General features: G+C 54.1%; 1 long non-coding RNA gene across 1 annotated transcript in view; it reads left to right on the forward strand.

Annotated features, from left to right (window-relative positions):
• Positions 1–1,527: 1,527 nt before the first annotated feature.
• LOC127059703 (uncharacterized) overlaps positions 1,528–16,290 on the forward strand; it is a 96,838-nt gene continuing 82,075 nt past the window's right edge. The window contains exons 1-2 of the long non-coding RNA XR_007777759.1: positions 1,528–1,558; positions 1,655–1,947. This is a non-coding gene — a long non-coding RNA (uncharacterized LOC127059703). The remainder of the gene's footprint in view (positions 1,559–1,654; positions 1,948–16,290) is intronic.

Genomic DNA, 16,290 nt, shown 5'->3' on the forward strand with positions numbered 1-16,290 from the left:
GTGGGGCCTCTCTTCCAGGATAATCATTTTATTAAGTCTTCAAATGATAGAGAACCTGCTCCATATTAGGTTAGTGCCTTCACTGCTTAATTAACTTTATTCATACTCTAGGTTTGTTTAGTTTCACCTTCCAGCCTTTGCCTCTCATTATGGCTTTTTTAGCTAAATTAAAGTGTGGGAATTGCCTGCCTGAGATGGCTCTAAAGAACACAGAGAAATTGGCTCTTACTTTTCCCTTGGATAAATTAAAAAGGTCAAGTGCCTTTAACCCCAAATTTCTGTATGAAACTGGCTTCAAAGGAGAGACCTCCAGAGGAGACCATGGAGACATTCCAAGGGCTGGAGCCAGGCTGGGAGAGCCGGGAATGCTCCCTTGGAGAGGAGAAGGCTCTAGGCAGAGCTCAGAGTCCCTGGCAGGGCCTGGAGGGGCTCCAGGAGAGCTGGAGAGGGACTGGGGACAAGGGATGGAGGGACAGGAGCCAGGGAATGGCTCCCAGTGCCAGAGGGCAGGGATGGATGGGAGATTGGGAATTCCTGGCTGGGCTGGAATTGCCAGAGCAGCTGGGGCTGCCCCTGGATCCCTGGCAGTGCCCAAGGCCAGGCTGGACACTGGGACACCCTGGGACAGTGGGAGGTGTCCCTGCCATCCCAGGGGTGGGATGGATCAACTTTGGGGTCCCTCCCTCATGGCCATGCCATGACCCAGTGCCATCCCTCCCCTGAGCCGGAGAACTCCCCCAGTCTGTGTCCTGCTGTCCCAGGACAGGAAGGATGGTCCTGGCAAAGCAATTCCACTGCTGCTGCCATCCCCTCCCCTCCCTGCAGTCCCTGCCTGGCCCAGGCCTGTGCTTGGAATTCACCCCAACCCCTCCAAGGATCCCAACTCCCCGAGAGAAGCAGGATCATGAATAAACATCAGGAATAATTTCCTGAGAACAGCAGAACCTCCTCTCTGTCTGTGGGCACAGGGGCAGGGGGAGAGCACTAATTAGAATATTTATGCACTCCAGCCTTGATGAGATCCATCCTGACAAGGCAGGCAGAGGTGGAGCCATTGAATTCCATGGAAATGCCCCATTCCTGGAGCAGCTCCGTGCTGGAACTGCAGGTGCTGCCCCTCATCCTCTTCCTCCCAGAGCTCTCCTGGGCTGGAGGGTGACAGTGATATAAAATTTCAGTAGTCAATCTGAATTTTATTTCTGTATCTTTTATTGTAAAGCAAGCAAGCAAGCAGTGCTGGGTGGCCCTGGAATGGAAAATGCAAACCCCTTCCTCTGAATTATTGTAATTCTGAAATGAAGGATCTCAGGGAAAGAGATGGGAATGGGAATAACAGTTCTGTATTAGGGAAATTAAAAATACAAATGCAATAGTGCAAAAAAGAAAACAAACCCCTGCCAAGTGGAGCAGCCCGGCCCCTTTTGTCAGGGTGGTGGCACCGCCCATCCAGGGGGTCAGGGTGGTGGCACAGTCCCATCCCAGGGGGGCTCAGGTGGTGGCACAGTCCCATCCAGGGGGCTCAGGGTGGTGGCACAGTCCCATCCCAGGGGGGCTCAGGGTGGTGGCACAGTCCCATCCCAGGGGGCTCAGGGTGGTGGCACAGTCCCATCCCAGGGGCTCAGGTGGTGGCACAGTCCCATCCAGGGGGGCTCAGGTGGTGGCACAGTCCCATCCCAGGGGGCTCAGGGTGGTGGCACAGTCCCATCCCAGGGGGGCTCAGGGTGGTGGCACAGTCCCATCCCAGGGGGGCTCAGCCCTCCTGCAGTGCCAGCTGTGGCTCTGCTGGAGCAGGGATCCTGCTCAAGGGGGGAGTTTTCCTCTGCAGCTCCAGGGCTGCTGGAGATGGGCCTGCTCTCCCTCTGGGAATGCAGGGCAGCAGAAAGCTGCTCCTCTGGGAATGCAGGGGGCAAAGGCTGCTGGGCTGTTCCCAGGGCAGATTGGATCCAGGTAGGAATGCTTGGCTCCTCCCCTGGGCAGAGCATCTCCCCATGGGATGGTGGGATTTGATCAGCCCTGCAGGGACACTCAGTGGCCATGGACAGCAGAGATCTCCTGCAGGGAGGGTTGGCTGTGGCAGGGATAAAGAAACCTGCCCCAGGAACAGCAGAGAGCTGCCCAGCTCTGACAGGGGGGATGGAATTCCCACCCCCAGGCACATCCTGCCTTTCCAATCTTACACAATTGGAAAGGAGCACAAGGACACCAAATCCAGCCTGTGACCATCCCCACCTTTCACCCAGAGCAGAGCACTGAGAGCCAGATCCAACTGCAAGAGCAGCTTTTCCAAACCTTCATTTTTGCCCTTTTCTGGACCCTCCACATCTTCTCAGTAGCATTTTATTCACATTTTCTTTCTTATTCCCTTCCAGAAACAGAACAGCAGAGAACTGCCCCACCTCTGACAGGTGGGGATAGAGCACCCACCCCCATTTCCAGCCTAAGACAAGGATCCAGTGGGATCCCACACATGGGATCAGCTCTGGGAAAGCAGCTCTGGGCATCCCACTGGAGACAAAGGCCCTGCACGTGGTTGTGCCACAACAACCAACACAGATCTTCCTGCAGGATGGATTTTCCTGCTGTGAACCCGTGGGCAGTCACTGGGTGAGGGTTGGTGTCACTGGAGCTGCCCCTCAGTGCTCTCCATCATCTGAAACCAACAAATGGTTTATGTGGATCAAACACAGAGATGCTGGTTTATCAAATGTCCCAAGAGGAGGTTCCCCTTCCCTTCCCTTCCCTTCCCTTCCCTTCCCTTCCCTTCCCTTCCCTTCCCTTCCCTTCCCTTCCCTTCCCTTCCCTTCCCTTCCCTATCCCTTCGCTTCCCTTCCTTCCCTTCCCTTCCTTCCGCTCCCCCTTCCCTTCCCTTCCCTTCCCTTCCCTTCCCTTCCCCCTTCCCTTCCCTTCCCTTCCCTCCTTCCCTTCCCTTCCCTTCCCTTCCCTTCCCGCCCTTCCCTTCCTCCCTTCCCTTCCCCTTCCCGTCCCTTCCCTTTCCCTTCCCTTCCCTTCCCTTCCCTTCCCTTCCCTTCCCTTCCCCTTCCCTTTTCCCTGTCCCTTCCCTTCCCTTCCCTTCCCTTCCGTCCTTCCCTTCCCTTCCCCTTCCGCCCTTCCCTTCCCTCCCTTCCCTTCCCTTCCCTTCCCTCCCCTTCCCTTCCTTCCCTCCCTTCCCTTCCTTCCGTCCCTTCCCGTTCCCTTCCCTTCCTTCCCACTCCCTTCCCTTCCCAGGTTATCCCTGTGGGAATGCTGCCAGGACCTCCCTGCCCTGGAGGGGGCTGAGGACAAGGATCCCTCTCTACAATCTGAATTCCTGCCCAGCTCCCTCTCCTCTCCCCAGCAGCCATGTGGATTTCTCCTCACTTTAAAACAGAGAAATCTCTCATTTTTCAAGCCCGTCACGTCCCCAATTTCAATAAAATCGGGCAGCAGAGTGTTAGAGCTAATGATATGTTTTAGGGAAATAATAGTTTTATTGCCCTGGGTTTATGATCTTTTTGATTAACTGATTTTCTCAGATATTTGCACTCCCTCTGTTTCCTGCCTGCTCCTTAGGGCCATTTCTAGGTGGTTGTTTTCCTGACCAGTGCATGTGACATTTCCCAAGCTGGGTGTCCCACCAGCTGGAGGTCAGAGGACACCCAGGGGTTTCACAATCTGGAGTTTAAAGACAATAATGATTTTCTTTCCTTTAGAAACGTGCGGGGACGGGGAGAAGGGGAGGTGATTTCCTCTGGATTTCATGTCAGTGGAGATAAACACATAAAAAATAAAGATGGACACAGCAATACCCTGGCACAGGGTGCCCAGAGCAGCCCCTGGATCCCTGGCAGTGCCCAAGGCCAGGCTGGGCACTGGGACACCCTGGGACAGTGGGAGGTGTCCCTGCCATGGCAGGGCTGGCACTGGGGGGGATTTCAGGTCCCTTCCAACCCAAACCAATCTGGGATTCTGGGATTTATGACATGGAAACACTCATCTCTCTGCTCCCTTTGGTGCCTGTCCAGGGCACCTGCTCTTCCTCCCCAGCATGTTCCACTCCAGCTCTGCTCTCCAGAGGAGCCCAGCCAAGCCCAGGCTGCCTTTAGAGCCTCTGCAATTCCTGCCTGGGGGCACGATGGATTTTCATCCAGACAAATGTGTGTTCCTGGCTGTTGTAACTTGGTGCTGTAAGGGGACAAAGCCAGGGAGACGTGCTCAGTAAAGGAGAGGTGATAAAAAAGGGTAAATCTGCTGGGGAAAAAAGCTGTGCCTTATTTTCCCTCCCAGATAAATCAGCTGGGAAAAGCGGAGTCAATAAAGCTGACTCTGAGCACGGCTCCTTCCTGCTGGTCAGGAGATCCATTGGTGTGTTAATTGGCCCTTTAATCACTCTCCAGTGCTGGGCTCTTCCTTTTGAATCCTGCTGGAAGCTCTGCCTGCCTCCCTTCATGTCTGGCTTTTATGGGAAGAGCTCCTGAAGAGAGCCCGAGAATGTTCCGTGTCTGCAGAGGGGCCAGGGCAGCTCCACTGCAGCCTCCAGCCCCCTCTGCCAGGGGGCTGCAATCCCCCTTTTCTGCCCCTGCAATCCCAATTTTCTGCCCCTGCAATCCTCATTTTCTGCCCCTGCAATCCCCCTTTCCTGCCCCTGCAATTCCCCTTTCCTGTCTCTGCAATCCCCCTTTCCTGCCCCTGCAATCCCCCATTTCTGTCCCTGCAATCCCCCTTTTCTGCCCCTGCAATCCCAATTTTCTGCCCCTGCAATCCCCCATTTCTGCCCCTGCAATCCCAATTTTCTGCCCCTGCAATCCCCCTTTCCTGTCCCTGCAATCCCCCTTTCCTGCCCCTGCAATTCCCATTTTCTGACCCTGCAATCCCCCTTTCCTGCCCCTGCAATTCCCATTTTCTGCCCCTGCAATCCCCCTTTCCTGTCCCTGCAATCCCCCTTTCCTGTCCCTGCAATTCCCATTTTCTGTCCCTCCAATCCCCATTTTCTGCCCCTGTAATCCCCATTTTCTGTCCCTGCAATTCCCATTTTCTGACCCTGCAATTCCCATTTCCTGCCCCTGCAATCCCCATTTTCTGTCCCTGCAATCCCCCTTTCCTGACCCTGCAATTCCCATTTCCTGCCCCTGCAATCCCCATTTTCTGTCCCTGCAATCCCCATTTTCTGCCCCTTCAATCCCCATTTTCTGGGATTTGCCATCATTCTCAGTAGAAATAAAAACAATATAAAATAAAATGGGTGGCTGCAGTGTGGCACAGAATTCCCAACCCATTTCAGCTGTGGGATGGAGCAGCACAAGGCTTGGCAGGAGATTGGGCTCTCTGCTAGTTAAGGTGAAAAGTGGAAGGGTCCTTCCAGGGACAGCAAATCCTGATGAAAATGGAGGAGGAGCTGGGGGAGGATGCAAACCAGCCCCGGTTTGTTAAAGGGCCAGGAGCAAGGCAGCCATCCCTGGAGCTGCTCGGGTTTCAGGGTGGGATATCTGTCATTCCCCAGGGAAATGGCCCCTGCTGGCCCAGGATGTGCCAGCTCTGTTTCAGGGTGGGATATCTGTCATTCCCCAGGGAAATGGCCCTGCTGGCCCAGGATGTGCCAGCTCTGTTTTGGGATATCTGTCATTCCCCAGGGAAATGGCCCCTGTTGGCCCAGGATGTGCCAGCTCTGTTTTGGGATATCTGTCATTCCCCAGGGAAATGTCCCCTGCTGGCCCAGGATGTGCCAGCTCTGTTTCAGGGTGGGATATCTGTCATTCCCCAGGGAAATGGCCCCTGCTGGCCCAGGATGTGCCAGCTCTGTTTTGGGATATCTGTCATTCCCCAGGGAAATGGCCCCTGCTGGCCCAGGGTGTGCCAGCCAGGCTCGGGGGTGCAGCCTGGGAGGAGCTGTGTGTGCTCCTTGCATTCCCCAGGGGTTTCCCAGGATTTGGGCTTGGTGGGAAGTGCAGCACAGGGATGTGTGGCTCCTCTGGATCCCAGGGAACACTCGGGGGGTGTTGGATCCCAGTGAACGTGGCAGGAGGGGCTCAGCTCCTGGGGCTGGCTGCTGGTGTGGGTCCAGCTCCTCTGAGGCTGACTGTGACATCAAACCAGACTGATCCCTCTGATCCCAGCTGTCATTCCAGCCTGGATGGGCTGGGGAGAGGGGAAGGAGCAGCCCTGGAACAGCTCTGGGGTCAGGGCTGGGCACCCTGGGCAGGGCAGGGTCAGCAGCAGGGTCCTGGGGGCTGGGGGGTTTCTGAAGGGATTAAAGGGAATCTGGTTGGGATGGGATCCAGAGAGGAGAGTAAGAAAGAGATCATGGAACCATTGAATGGTTTGGGTGTGAAAGGACCTCAAACCCACCCAGTGCCATCCTGCCAAGGCAGGGACACCTCCCACTGTCCCAGGGTGTCCCAGTGCCCAGCCTGGCCTTGGGCACTGCCAGGGATCCAGGGGCAGCCCCAGCTGCTCTGGCAATTCCAGCCCAGCCAGGAATTCCCAGTTCCCAATCTCCCACCCATCCCTGCCCTCTGGCACTGGGAGCCATTCCCTGGCTCCTGTCCCTCCATCCCTTGTCCCCAGTCCCTCTCCAGCTCTCCTGGAGCCCCTCCAGGCCCTGCCAGGGGCTCTGAGCTCTGCCTGGAGCCTTCTCCTCTCCAGGGGAACATTCCCAGCTCTCCCAGCCTGGCTCCAGCCCTGGGGCAGCTCCAGGATTGGACACAGGGATGTGTGGGGATCCCAGAGGACCAGCTGATCCCTGCTCCATGGATGCCCTCCCTGTGCCCCTCTGGTCACACGCTGTCTGTCCTGCTCTGGAGCCTTCCCTGGGCCCTGGTTTGGGCAGCAGCTCAGAACTGGCCCCAGCCGTGGCTCTCTCTGGGACTTTGGGGTGCCACAAGCAGCCCAGGGCCCCAAACCCCATTGTCCCCAGGGTCAGAACCTGTGGAGAGGGAGCTGACCCTGGGTGGGCTTTGGGATCCTCCCAGCCCGAACCGTTCTGTGGTTCTGTGATCAAAACTAAAACTAAAACCAGGGACAGGAACCCACTGAGGTAAGAAAACTGCAAATGTGTCCCCAGGATGGGGAGACCCTCTGGCTTTCAGAGTCTTCCACAGCCCTTCCCGAGCATGGATTGGCATCCAGGGCACCGGGAGAGAGCTGTGGGAGCCACGTGAATAGTGGTTTCTAGGAGGAACAAAGCGGTGAGGGACAGTTTAGGTGTTGGCAGGTGTTAGGGCAGTTCTGGGTCTCTGTGCTGAGGGCACCGGAGCGCGGCCAGGGCTGGAACGAGCCCCGGGCGCTGCGGGAGCGCCGCTGTCCCTGGTGCTGGCCGGGAGGGGCTGGCACCAACGGGACCGCGGGCACAGGCACCCAGCTGTCCCAATTCCCAAAGGACAGCGTCCTGAATTCCCAAAGGACAGTGTCCCAAAATCCCAAAGGACAGCGTCCTGAATTCCCAAAGGACAGTGTCCCAAAATCCCAAAGGACAGCATCCTGAAATCCCAAAGGACAGCGTCCTGAAATCCCATAGGACAGCATCCTGAAATCCCATAGCACAGCATCCTGAAATCCCAAAGGACAGCATCCTGAAATCCCATAGCACAGCATCCTGAAATCCCAAAGGACAGCGTCCCGAAATCCCAAAGGACAGCATCCTGAATTCCCAAAGGACAGCTTCCTGAAATCCCATAGGACAGAGTCCTGAAATCCCATAGGACTGCATCCCAGAATTCCCAAAGCACAGCATTCCAGAATTCCCAAAGGACAGCATCCCAGAATTCCCAAAGGACAGCGTCCTGAATTCCCAAAGGACAGTGTCCCAAAATCCCAAAGGACAGCATCCTGAAATCCCAAAGGAGAGCATCCTGAAATCCCATAGCACAGCATCCTGAAATCCCAAAGGACAGCGTCCTGAAATCCCAAAGGACAGCATCCCAGAATTCCCAAAGCACAGCATCCCCAAACTCCCACAGGACAGAGTCCCAAAATTCCCAAAGGACAGTGTCCCACAATTCCCAAAGGACAGTGTCCCACAATTCCCAAAGGACAGGATTCCAGAATTCCCAAGGGACAGCAGCCCAGAATTCTCAAAGGACAGCATTCCAGAATTCCCAAAAGATAGCAGGCCAGAATTCCCAAAGGACAGGATTCCAGAATTCCCAAAGGACAGCATCCCAGAATTCCCAAAGGACTGTGTCTCCCTGCACTCCCCAGTCAGGTTCTCCTGTGCTGAATATTCTCATTCTCACTTACCAATCCAGTACAAGACACAAATCCTACAGCATTTACACACAGCCTGTAAGAATCATTACATTCCCACACTGTGTTCCATTTTAAACCCTACAAACTCCTCTCTGGGCCCCCCTGCCAAGCCAGCAGGGTCTGCTCTGCCCCTTGGAGCTGTCTGCAGGCAGAGGGTGTTGTTCCATCCCAAGGGGATTCCCTCCAGCTGGCCATGCCATTGTTTTCCAGCTGTTCAGTAACTGAGGGATCTCAGAGCTGCTTTCATTTCAATCTCACTCACAGTTTCCATACTCCCAAAACCTTTTTGCCAGGCAATCATATTGATCAGGCTTTCCTGTTCCATCTTCCCCAACAAAAAGATGACTTTGTCACTCCATCTACAGGGGCACATTCCTACACTGCCCACGGCTCCGTGTCCCCTGATCCCAGTGCTGCCCCGAGGGGAGCAGGATCCCCCCAGCCCCATCCCTGGGGGCAGGAGCTCTGCCCTGCAGCCCTGACAGGTGCCAGCTGTGGGCTGGGTGGCAGGATGACATTATTACCTCTGCTGGCTGTGTTTGCAGCTGTCACACAGCTGCTTTCCCCAGCCCTGCTCCTGCATGGCAATATTTTGTTTTCCTCTCATTTGTATGTGCACTTGTCTCTATCGAATTTTGTCTCTTTGATTTCCGACCATTTTCCAATTTATCAGGATCACTTTGAATTCTAATCCTGGCTGCCAGAGCACTTGTAATCATCCCCAGCCTGGTGTCACTCGCTGTTGCCTGGCTCGTGCTGCTGAATTGTTAATATTTCATGGAGGCACAGCCCCTCCAGGCCCTGCTCCTCCAGAGGGTCTGCGTGTCCTGTGCCAGAGAACCTCTGGAGCAGATTTTCCCATGTTTCTGGCTTCTCACAGCACATCCAGGTCATTATTTGCTTCAATTAGTGCTGCAGGATAAATCTGGATCATTGACAGCAACCTTGTGGTTCTGGTTGGAAAAACACATCCCAGCTTTTGATGTGCAGCTCCTTTGTGAAGGGATCATTTACACTTTGCTGTTCCTCTGAGCTGTTTGGATTTGGGTGCTCCTGCTCCTGCCCAGCCCAGCATCCACAGTCCCTATGTGCCAGAGGGATCCCTGTGATCCACGAGGGAGGAACCTTGAACAGAAGGAAAATTCTTTAGAGTGGAAAACCCCCTAAGCTGCAGACAGAGCTGAGCTGGCAGGAGAGGGGCACTGCAGCAGACAAACCTGGTCCCACAGCACCATCCTGACCCCACAAAGCCACAGCCAGCCCAGATGGTGCCACCAGGGAAGGACCAACAGCAGCGAGGGGGAGCTCACCTGGGTGGGGTGAGGCACCAAACTCACCAGAGTTTGTGAGGCACCAAAATGCCCCACTCTGATGGGAGTTTGTGAGGCACCAAAATGCCCCACTCTGATGGGAGTTTGTGCTCCTCAAAGTGGTGCTGGGGCTGGCAGAGCCTGTTGTATTTGCAGGGAAATGCCCCAATGAAAGCAGGAATGGTGAGTCTGACTCCATGCTCTCAGAGGCTCATTTATTATTTTATGATCTATATTATATTAAAGAATGCTGTACTAAACTAAAGACTGCAGCAAGGACACAGAGAGAAGGCTGAAAAGAGAACAATGCAAACTCCTGACTCTCTCCAGAGCCCCGACACAGCCTGGCCCTGAGTGGGCAAAGAGTGAAAACAGCTCCCAGCAGAATGCACTGGAACAATCCCCTGGGGGTGAACAATCCCCAAACACATTCCACATGGGCACAGCACAGGAGAAGCCAATGGGATCAGAATTGTTCTCCTTTTCTCTGAGGCCTCTCAGCTTCCCAGGAGAAAGTCCTGGGCCAAGGGATTTTCCAGAGAATGTGAATGCTACAAGAGCCTTTGGAGCCCAAGGCTTGCCCCTGCAGCTCCAGCTGCTCCAGGGAACATCCCAGTCCATGGCAGTGAGATGGTGCCTGGGATCTGATCTGGGTGCAGATCCATGAGGGATGTGACATCCTCACCTGGGATGGGATAGTGGATGGATTTCCAGCTCAGGGCACTCTGAACCACATGCACAGGAAGGAGTTGTTCCTTTTTCCCCATTTATCATGGAATTCTGTTTTCCTGACCAGCTGCTCTCAGCCACCTGAGGGGAGGGTGAGCCAGGTGGAGTCGAGCTCTTCTCCCAGTGACAAGTGACAGGTGAGGGGCTTCAAGCAGTGCCAGGAGGGTTTGTATTGGATATCAGGGAGAATTCCTGGGATGGGATGAGTCTGAAGAGCTGCTCTCACCTTTGGTTGGCCACGATGAGCTGGTGGAGAGAAGCGGCCATTTCCTTAACTGTGGTGATGGACTTGAGGGGAATAAAGGGAATATTTGGCCTGCAAAGCAGGGGGTGCTCCCATGGTCAGCGAGAGGGGGCTGTCCGTGTGCTGGCATTGGGGAACCAGATCTGCCCAGCTGGCACCACATTCACCACATGCAGCTCCTGGGGCAGAGGTTTGGAATTCCAGCTTTGGAGTATTTGTGAGGACACACTTGAGCAGCGTCCTCTGCTCCTCTCCGTGGTGCCTGCTCTGTGTTTCCTGTCCTGAGCCCTCCTGAGCCCCACACCCTCTGCCCTTCTGACATGAGGGGCTCCAGCTGCCCTTGCCCAGTGCCTGCTTGGTGTAAGATCAGAACTGCAGGCTGGTTTGGGGGGGAAATACCTTTAAGATCATCTCATCCCCCACCCTGCCATGGCAGGGACACCTTCCACAGTCCCAGGTTCCCCCAACCCCCAATATCCAACCTGGCCTTTGTGGAGTGACTTGGATGGCAAATTCACAGATTAGATTTCCTGATAGCTGAAATTTAACCTTTATCAAAAGGAGAAAAAAAATGCTTTTTCTGCTCTTTTCATGTCCTAGATCAAAGCTTGCTCATTTAACTACTCCCTTGATACTGCATTTTGTCCTTTGGCTTCAGAGGCACGGCGCACACACGGAGCTCCTGCTGTGCCTTTGAACTCCAGCCGTGGAGCTGTGATCCCAGCCCTGCACACACTGCAGGGACAGCAGCTCCTCAGCTGCCCCAGGACACCTGGAATGCGCTGGGTGCCTCAGGGAGCTGGGCCAGGAGCAGAGCTCCTGCTGTGGAACAGCCTGGAGGGGAAACCAAAGGAAGGGGAATAGCAGACAGTGTGTCTCCTCCGTGGTCTGGAGAGCCTGTGCTGGTGGCCTCTTCCTTCTCCACACCCTGGACAGTCCCTGCTGGTGGCCTCTTCCTTCTCCACACCCTGGGCCGTTCCTGCTGGTGGCCTTTTCCTTCTCCAGACTCCCGACAGTCCCTGCTAGTGGCCTCTTCCTTCTCCTCACTCCAGACAGTCCCTGCTGGTGGCCTCTTTCTTCTCCATGTTCTGCACAGTCCCTGCTGGTGGCCTTTTCCTTTTCCACACCCTGGACAGTCCCTGCTGGTGGCCTTTTCCTTCTCCATATTCTGGACAGTCTCTGCTGGTGCCCTTTTCCTTCTCCTCACTCCAGACAGTCCCTACTGGTGCCCTTTTCCTTCTCCATGTTCTGCACAGTCCCTGCTGGTGGCCTTTTCCTTCTCCTCACTCCAGACAGTCCCTACTGGTGCCCTTTTCCTTCTCCACACCCTGGACAGTCCCTGCTGGTGGCCTTTTCCTTCTCCATGTTCCAGACAGTCCCTACTGGTGCCCTTTTCCTTCTCCATACCCTGGACAGTCCCTGCTGGTGCCCTTTTCCTTCTCCATGTTCTGGACAGTCTCTGCTGGTGGCCTTTTCCTTCTCCTCACTCCAGACAGTCCCTGCTGGTGGCCTCTTTCTTCTCCATTCCCTGGACAGTCCCTGCTGGTGCCCTTTTCTTTCTCCACACCCTGGACAGTCCCTGCTGGTGCCCTTTTCTTTCTCCTCATTCCAGACAGTCCCTGCTGGTGCCCTTTTCCTTCTCCATGTTCTGGACAGTCCCTACTGGTGCCCTTTTCCTTCTCCATGTTCTGGACAGTCCCTGCTGGTTGCCTTTTCCTTCTCCTCACTCCAGACAGTCCCTACTGGTGCCCTTTTCCTTCTCCATGTTCTGGACAGTCCCTGCTGGTGGCCTTTTCCTTCTCCACACCCCCAAACAGCCACCTGAGGATAAATCTCCTTCTCCTCCATGGCCTCTCCCAGTGCCCAGTCTGGAGCCATTCCTGAGATCGGATCTCTCTTTGAACCCTGCCGTGGATCTGCCAGCGCTTGGTTAAGCACACATTTGTATCCTTAAATTGAATTTAGCTACCACAGGCTGAGTGATTTCCTTCCTGATTATCCATTTGTGGGAAACAACAGCCACTCATCCCTCTCCCTGTGCTGCTTCCCAGCTTTGCCACCGAGCTGCCTTCAGCTCCAGGTTTTCCATCAGCTCAGATGAAAACGGGGATGCAGCCAGCGGCGAGGGAGGAATTAGCTGTAGAAAAAGAGGTTTTAAATCTGCAGAGGCTGAGCACAAAGCAGGGGAAGGACAGCCTGGAATCCTGTCACAAGGGCACCACGGCCTTTGCTCTGTGCTCCCGAGCCCTCGTGCCCTGGGTGTGCCTCAATTGAATTTTTGGCAAGGAATAAACAAATAATGAATGAATCATTCTAGTGGGCACACCGAGCTGTGGAGAGAAGCTGCTCTCGTGGCAAAGGGCACATCTGGAGAGGGCACGGCCTGAGGGCTCCCCTGGCGAGCCTGGCAGGGCAGGAACAGCTCCAGCCTGGCTCCAGGATGAGGCCACTGGGGCTCTGCCCTTCTCTCGCCTTCCAACCATCATCAAAATGAAATCCGGGGGGTTACAGGGTCAGAATGGTAATTGCAGACTCTGGAGCATCTTTCTCCATTAAAAAACCAACTTTGCTGAAATAATTCATGCTCTCTGCCACTTCTGAGTCAATGAATTCTCATTTTCAGATGGAGAAGATGTTTTTATAAAGATCCTGACCTCTTCTATCAGGTCCAGCCCGTGAGTGGCAGCGAGTCTGGGCATCAGCTTCCTTCCAGACACAAAACTCCTCAGAAGTCACCAGGTGAAAGAATTCAAGACAATTTCTTCAAGCCCTGTGACAAGGCTGACAGGAGTCTCTCACCTCTGCAATGGTCCCTGCCCGTGGCAGTGGGGCTGGACCAGGTGACCTTTGAGGGCCCTTGGACCCAAACCATTCCATGATCCTTTGAGCAGAGAAAGAATAAAATAAAGTTAAATTGCAAGGAGGAAAAAGTGAGGAGGAGAGAAGGAAAACCTCTTTAGAGGGGGAGATTGATGTGCTTTATACTCACCTGCATCAGCAGCTCTGGAATAATTCCATGATGTCTGCAGGGTGCAGAAAGGTGGGAGGAGGGAAGGGAATAGAAAAGAAAACATGACCAAGATGCTACTGAGAAAATATGGAGGGTCCAGAAAAGGGCAAAAATGAAGGTTTGGAAAAGCTGCTGTTGCAGGTGGACCTGGCTCTCAGTGCTCTGCTCTGGGTGAAAGGTGGGGATGGTCACAGGCTGGATTTGGTGTCCTTGTGCTCCTTTCCAATTGTGTAAGGTTGGAAAGGCAGGATGTGCCTGGGGGTGGGAATTCCATCCCCCCTGTCAGAGCTGGGCAGCTCTCTGCTGTTCCTGGGGCAGGTTTCTTTATCTCTGCCACAGCCAACCCTCCCTGCAGGAGATCTCTGCTGTCCATGGCCACTGAGTGTCCCTGCAGGGCTGATCAAATCCCACCATCCCATGGGGACATGCCAGCCTTTCTCCTTCTTCTTCTTGGCCTCCATCCTCTGCTGTGCTGGTGGCACTTTGGGATTGGTTTGGAGTAGCAACTCACTGTCTAACACAGGTGAGGGGGATTGAGAAGTTACAGTAAATATTGCACAGGTAGTTTTTAGTATAAAAAGCTAACACCTGCCCGGGCAGGCAGAGTGCCTGTGACTGTCCTGCTGAGCAAACCTGGCTGGCCAGGAGAAATACCAAAGCTGTGTTGGTGTCAGGGACAGACAGACAATGTGTGTATCTGTGACTGGGATATGTGTGGAGGCTGACAATGGGACAGTTGTGAATTCTGATAATAACTGAGGAAAGGAAAGCATGGAAGAAGGCCTTTGAACCAGCTTTTTTTTTGCAATTCACCTTGGCTGGTTTAGGAGCATTTGAATGAAAGGATGTTAAGGATGTTGCTTTTTGCTTCTAGTCAGGCCTTAAAGAGTGCTGCAATAATAACTTTTTGAAGTATGATTTTAGAATATTGCTTGTATCCTTGAAACCATAGCTTTGGAATATATATAAAGGAAATATGCTTATCTCACTTCTTAACAAACCAGAGGAAAACAGCTTGAGAAAGGAAGGTGAACATCATCTCAAGGATTTATAATTTCCACCAAGGGAAGCTGGCCATCACTGCTATGAGATTTATGGTCATTGGAATTAAAAGGTGGAGCCACATCTGGGGTGCTGGACTTCACCAGATGGGATTTGTCTTTATTCTTGCAGAAACCTGGACCAATATTTCAGATACTGTCACCACCAACTGGGGACACTCCTTTTTGGGATGCATCCTGAGAAAAACTACATCACAATAGTTTATAGAATCGTGATGTAAAAACTGGAAACTAGAAACTGCTGATGAGTAAAGATTGGAATAGAAACTGCTGAGAAAGCTTAGGAGTACCCCTATAAATACCTGTGAGCCCCAACTATGGGTGTGCAGCTGGAGGGAAACTGCCCCCACTGTACCCAGCGCTGTGTTGCTCATACTTTATAATATTAATTAATAAATTGGTTGCTGCTTGAATATTGGCATAGTCAAACTTCTTATTTATAACAGCCAGGAGAAAGAATTTTACAGATAAGGAACAATAAACAACCCTGAGACGGAGAACTGAAGAGCTCTGAGTCCTTCTTTGACCTCCAGGCTGGGAACAGAGACTTTGTGACACATCTGGGGGTCACTGAGAGCAGCCAGAGTCCCCAGAGCCCCTGTGCTGGGCTGTGCTGGGCAATGGCATCAGGGCCACCAGGGTCCCCAGATGTGCCCCTGGGCACCCAGTCCCGTGGGCACGGACAGACCCCCCTGGACCCCCACCGTGCAGCCCATTCCCACCCCCTGCACCCCTGGAGCCCCGGGGCAGCCCTGCCCTCAGGCTGTGCCAGCTGTGCCAGCTGTGCCAGCTGCAGGGCAGGCAGGAAGGCGTTGGGAGAGCTGCGAGCCGGGGCAGGGCTGAGGGAAAGGATCTCTGCAGCCTGCAGGATCTCATTTCTCCTTTCAAATGCCTCAGAAAGGTCAGGCTAATGATGTTTACCAGCAAGCAAAAATGTTCAGGCTCCTCCTGTGGCAGCCCGAGCTGCAGCCCCAGAGGTGCCCGTGTTTGTTCCCAGCTCATCAGGACACACCCAAGGGGTCGGGCACAACACGGCCGCTTCCAAACGGTGACAATTGCAAACACCCCTGTGCCAGGGATTGCTTTCTGGAACCTGCCACAGGAAATGGCATCGAGAGCCTCTTTCCTGATGCTGGCTCTGTGCCTGTGACAAAGCCCCCAGCACCCAGCCCCTCCCTGGCCCTGCTCTGGAAAGGTTAATGGGAACAGAGCCCCACGGAAAGGCAGAGCTGTTAGCCGAGTAATTAAAGTTCTCTCTTAATCCAGATAAGATTGCAAGCAGGAATAATTAAACTGAACCTCGGGACCCCTTGGATTCCGGCGCCGGGATTGGCAGTGCCAGCTGTGGATGCTGGGAGCTGCAGGTGCCAGCTCTGCAGACTAGGATCTGCAGCACTTGGGCACAGCTGGGGGGGCAGGTGCATCCCCCCCAGATTCCTGCCAAATGTCTCTGGGATCTGACACATCTGTCCTGCAGAGTGCTCCGAGCTGGAACTGTGGAGGGGCATTAGCTGACTGAGGAAAGGAGGTCACCCTGAGGTTTATTTGGGGGGTTCCATCACCCTCAGGTGACTCTGGGTTTGTTTTGGGGGTTCCATCACCCTCAGGTGACACTGGGTTTGTCTCTGGGGTTCCATGACCCCTGAGGGGACACTGGGTTTGTTTTGGGGGTTCCATCACCCTCAGGTGACTCTGGGTTTGTCCCTGGGGTTCCAG

This window comes from Serinus canaria, chromosome 5 (genome assembly GCF_022539315.1).
Source record: "Serinus canaria isolate serCan28SL12 chromosome 5, serCan2020, whole genome shotgun sequence".
In the NCBI taxonomy this organism is placed as follows: Eukaryota; Metazoa; Chordata; class Aves; order Passeriformes; family Fringillidae; genus Serinus; species Serinus canaria.